Below are 5,784 nucleotides of genomic sequence, written 5' to 3'. Positions count from 1 at the left end.
CCTTCTCCTCCATTCTCCTCTCGGGATCTTGGGCACTCACGCACACGCGCCCGGCATGAGTTTTAAGCCACTGGGTCTGGGACGCGAACCACGGTCAATTACGTGGGAGTCCAGCGACATGCCATTACGCTAACTGCTGGTCCCAAGACTACTTGAATTTCTTCAGCCAAACATTAGATCTTCATTATGCCCAGCGGCAAAGAAAGCTTTAAAATGTGTTTTTTTATTTTGTGAAGGTCTGGTGTTAGCTAACACTCAGAGTTTCTGTTTCCATGAAAGAAAGGAAAAGAAATGGGGCAACTAGGTGCATATGCTGCAGCTTCTGTTTTCCCTGTGAAGTGGTCAGTCTCTAAACATCAGCATAACTGCCAGCCAGACTGGACACACTTTCATAAAATTGTCCATTGAGGAAACAGTAAGTCAAATGGGTCTAGACAGCTGATTGCACAGACAAAAATAGCGACATGAGTTTCAAGTTTTCATTGACTCTTCTTATCCCCCAACTTCCATGGGCATCAGTGCAAAGTGGGTTCAAGAGGATGCTAAGCATACAGTGTATCTGTCTCACAGCTGAGGTACACTGAGCTTAGGACACTCAGACTTTATAGAGGGCAACGTCACCATCCTCCTTTCCAAAGACAGGAATTACCTTTTCCTTGAAAGGTAAGCAACTTTTCTCTGGGGAAAAGAGGAAATCTGTAATCAACTCCAAGGAATTAAAGCAAAGAGTGAGCTTCTTAGCCATAATGTAATACAATTAATTAGAGATAAAGAGGAAAGCTAAAAGTATCCTAAGTACTTTGAATTTAAATCATATGCCTCTAAAAACTCTTGGGTTATTAAGAAAATGTAAAACTTAGAACTGAATAATAGTAAAATCAATAAATGAATCAAATTAATGAGATAAATTAATGCTTAGAAATATTTCATTTTAAATGTTATTTATCAGAACACAAGATTGAAAACAAATGGGCTAGGGACCAGCAGTTGGTGTAATGGCTATGTCGCTGGACTCCCATGTAGTCTACCATGGTTCAAGTCCTGGACCCAGTGGCTTAAACTCATGTCAGGTGCATGTGTGTGTATGCCCAAAATCCTGAGAGGAGAATGGAGGAGAAGGGATTGTAGCATGGCCATCCATCGTCAGGGGTGATCTCTCCCTTTCTGTCTCTCTGTCTTTCTGGCAAGCACACACACCCTATACAAAAACCTCTAAAAAAAAACAATAAATAAATAAAAGAAAAGTAGTGGGCTAAATGTTCAACTCAAGAAGTTGGGAAAATACCAACAAAGTAAACGCAAATAAGAAAAATAGTGAAAAAAAAAAAACAGAGAGAAATCAATGAAATGGAAAGCAGTACAAACATTAGAGAACACTAGTTTTATAAAATGCTGATTTTCTTTTTCTTTTAAATAGGGCATGCATGCTCACTGGACAGTGACAGAGATAGAGAGAAGGAAAGTGAGAAATCTCCCCCCAGGCGATATGACCATAGTGGAATCCCTTCTGCTCCATTTGCCTCTCAGGATTTTGGGGCAAGCAAACACATATGCCCAGTGTGATATTCAAGCCTCCAGGTCTGGGTTGGCCATGTGGAAGTCTATCGCCTTCACTACCATGCCACCTGCTGCCCCCAAAATGCTGATTCTTAATGGACAAATGCCTAGCAAGATGAGAGATGGTACAAAAAACTCCACAACAGAACTTTTAAAAATAAGAATTGGGCACAGAGCTACTTACTACTCAAGAATAGCTAGATCCCACATGGACACTGGTTCAAATTTCTGGCTGATCCACCTGAAACATGCCAGGCATGTATGGGGGTGCCCTAGATTTGTTGAGTTGGAGAAGGAAGAAGAGGATGGCATTATGTCCAGACTCTGATGCTGGAATGGGCAGAGAGGCTTGTTCCAGGACCATGCCACTCTTTTCTTGACAAAGAGACAAGAGTAAGTGAATGAAGAAAGATTTATTCAGTGAGGCCAACACTGGAGAGAGAGTACATTGGCATCCAGAATCAATTTTGCTGTACTGGAGGAGATACAAAACTTATAGGGGAAGGGAGTCAGTGTAAGGTACACTTAAAAACAAAGGATAAGTTATTCATTGTCTTGGGGCAAAATGACAAGGAGTCCTGGTCATTGTTTTGAGCAGGATTATAAGGAGACTGGCAGATTTGAGAGGAAAAGAGGGAGCAATCATGGCTCCAAGGGGCAGCTTCTGTCCAGGACATGCAGGGCAGAATGGCCAATTCCAGGTCTTTCCAAGGGGCTTAAAGAAAGCAATGATTAACAAGGCAGCAGAAGAGAGTGAGCTAAGACGATTCTTAGATGCTGATTTAGAAGCAGTGAAGGTCCTGGTGTGGTTTTGCAATACTTGAGCTGATAAAATCTTATTAGCAGGTCATATGCGAGGGAGCTGGGATAGAGTTCCATAGCCAGGTATCTGTAAAGATCCAGCAAAGCTATTGTTAACTTTTGTTGGATATGGACAAGGTTCCATCTATTGTGAGGGTAGTAAAAGGAGAAGTTTGGTAGGACTCATTGCAAAGTGAAAAAAGTTAAGGACTGATTTTCCATGCACTTTATTTTTTTAAGGTGTACTTTAATTGTATCAAGATTACTTGTTTTGTTGTTTGCTCAAGGGAGGACACCAGTTAATAGTTAACTGACAGTGATACATTGGGAGATGGTGCCCTCGGTGATTGAGAAAGGCACAGGGTTACTGTCTAGATCATGCAAATCAACAAGAAGAGACAGGAATCCCAGTAAAAAAAAAAATGGATAAGATATGATGAATGATTCACAGCATGGAAAATTTAAGACTGCTATAAGCCACTCTAACAGGCAGTCTGACAGTACTTTGTAATGTTAAGAATGCACGTTCCCTATGATTCAGAACCCCATGTTCCCTATGATTCAGAACTCCATTCTTCTATTCCAGAAAAATCTCTCCCTAGGTCTTTAAGGGGAAAAGGATGAAGATGTTTATCACAGCATTGTTTGGAGTAGTGGAGAGTTAATGATAATGTAGGTATCCCTTGGTGGGGAACGGAGAAGTCAAACATAGTGGGTACACACTGGAAATTTTGCCCCAGTAAGAAAATCAAAGAGCTATATGTACATTTAGTTGAATGGTTAGATCCTAAGAACACAGATGAAAGAAAATGTTAGAAGCTATGAAATCAGGGCCAGCCACAGCTTGGTGGTTAAACAAGCTGGATCCCACATGGCTGACAACACGATTGAGTCCAGACCCAGTGGCTTGAGAAATGTGCTAGGCACGTGTGTGTGCCCAATATCCCAAAGGAAGGAAGAAGTGGAGGAGAAAGGATTGTAAGGGGACTATGTCCCCATGAGATTGCTTGCTTTCTTGGTTTTTCTCTCTCTCTCTCCTCTGCAAATGCAAAAAAAAAAAATTATAAAATCTATATTACATTTATACATTATAGTAAACCTATAGTACGACATTACACATCCATGAAACATATACACACACACATACATTCCCATGCACTTTACAAGTTCAAGGCTAACTATCAAACATATTAGAGGAGTTGCTTTGCAGGAAAGGCAATGGGAGTGAAGATAAAAGAGAAGGAATAAATAAAAAAAAGGGGGTCATGTAGGTTTTGACTATGTGCCATAAACTCATGGATTATGATTAACTCAACCCTCTGCACATGACATTAGATGAAAAGGGACTGAAAAACTTGCAATCATTGGCGAAAACTTCAACTTACAAATCAGCGAAGGTCAGCGTTAAGTCTGCCAAGTTTGCAGTTTGCAGCTTGGTGCCCACCTCTGCAGGCCATTAATAGTATCTCAGAGGTCTACCGACTGAGTTCCCGCGTGCTTTTAGACTTGCTCTTTCTCCTTAATTTTCATACCACCCAACATCATTCTAATTAGTAACAACAACATACTGTATTCCATACAAAATGAAAATGAAAGATAGCTTACAACCATCTACAGAATGTATGTCATAAATAATTTCATATTAGATGAGTTTCCATTTTAGGGCATAAATAATATTTTTCTTTTCCTTAGAATTTTGTTTTTAAAATGTTTGCTGTAAGGCACATATACTCGATGGAGAGACAGGGAGAGAGACAGAGAGGAAAAGTGAGAAAACACCCTCGGAGGGGGGATGGTCATGCTGCAATCCCTTCTCCTTGAATTCTCCTTTTAGGATTTCGGTCATGCACTTATGACAGGTATGATTTTCACGCCGCAGTGTCTAGGACTTGAACTGCATACTCAGCTACGTGGGATCCAGCTGCCTCTACGCCCTACTATGGGATGGCCCCCTAGAATTTTTTTTTTTTTTTTTTTTTTTTTTTAAGAAACTAACAGTGTTTCTGTCTTTGAAGTAGCAAACAATTAAGTGTGTTTTCCTCCAAACCCAGATGTGGGACATGTTTTTATGTGAGATAAGATTCAGAGTTTCCTTTTTAGAGCTGGTCCCACAGTGTAGCAGTTAAGTGCTGCACAGAGGAAGCCAGATCCCACACAGCCAACCAGACTTTGAGACCTGCCTCTTGAGCTTAAAAAACATACAGGAAACGTGCATGTACCCAGGAGAGAAACCTGGAGGAAAAAAGATTGTGGTGTGGCCAAGAGGGTGTTTTCTCTCTCACTCTTACTCTCTCTCTCTCTTTCATACACATGTCCTCTGGCATAATTTTGTTTTAATTTCATTTATAGCTGATGTGAGAAAAAAAGGACTATTACTCTGTTTTCTTAAAAATCACATTTGTGCTCAATTCAAAAGGAAAGAAAGGATACTCTAGAAGTGGCTTAGAATTTGTTGAACATGCAATAGTTTGAATTTGGGCTACTTACTTAAACTTTCTGTATCTCAGTTTCTTTCTGTTTTTAGAAAGATTTTTTTCTCTAGGGCACATACATTTGCCAGAGAGACACAGAAAGATAGACAGAAAGTGAGAAATCACCCCTCCGGGGGGATGGCCACGCTGCTGCATTTTCTTCATCTCCATTCTCTTCTTAAGATGGGCATGCATGCACGTGCACCTGGCGTTGGTTTTAAGCCACTAGGTCTGGGATTGGAACTGGGCCAACTACATGGAGTTCAGCTACATAACTATTATAACATCTGCTGGTCTCCTCAGTATCTTTTCATCTATTAAAAGATCGTGCTTTGGGGGCTAGCAGGTGGCATGGTGGTTGAGGCTAGACTCCCACATGGCTGACTGCAGTTTGAGTCCTGAACCCAGTGGCTTGCTTTGTCACTTTTCTCCACCTTCTTTCTTTCTCGCTCTCTCTGTGTCTTTCTCTGATCAAATTAAAAATAATAATAATGAATAAAATTAAACAATTATTTTTTAAAAGAAGGTCATGCTTCACTCATAGGACTATTGAGAGGAAAAAATGAAATCTTCATGTGAATGGTTTGGCACAGTGTCTATAAATAGACACAGAGTGTCCATGCCAAGAAACCCTAAGTAAAACCCTTAAAATTCCCATTAAAAGACATGCAGGTGGCATGGTGGTTAGGGTGCTGGTCTCCCACATGGCCTTCTACAGTTCAAGTTCCAGACCTGGCAGCTTGCTTTCTCACCTTCCCTCTCTGTTTCTCTCTAGTAGAATTGAAATAACAACAACAACAATAATAATACTAATAATCAAATAAATAATTATTTTTTAAAAAATTATTATTTATTTAATTTTATTCATTCATTCTTTTTTTTAATTGACCAGAGAGAGACATATATATAGAGAGAAAGGGATAAAGGAAGCCGCCAGGTCCGGGACTCGACGCGT

General features: G+C 40.2%; 1 long non-coding RNA gene across 1 annotated transcript in view; it reads right to left on the bottom strand.

Moving 5' to 3' along the window:
- LOC106736045 (uncharacterized) overlaps positions 1–5,784 on the bottom strand; it is a 13,472-nt gene that overhangs the window by 4,147 nt on the left and 3,541 nt on the right. The window lies entirely within an intron of this gene.

This window comes from Tupaia chinensis, unplaced genomic scaffold (assembly GCF_000334495.1).
Source record: "Tupaia chinensis unplaced genomic scaffold, TupChi_1.0 Scaffold000054_1, whole genome shotgun sequence".
NCBI classification, from domain to species: domain Eukaryota; kingdom Metazoa; phylum Chordata; class Mammalia; order Scandentia; family Tupaiidae; genus Tupaia; species Tupaia belangeri.
The sequence above is the reverse complement of the archived record's forward strand: the minus strand, read 5'-3'. Positions and strand labels throughout refer to the sequence as shown.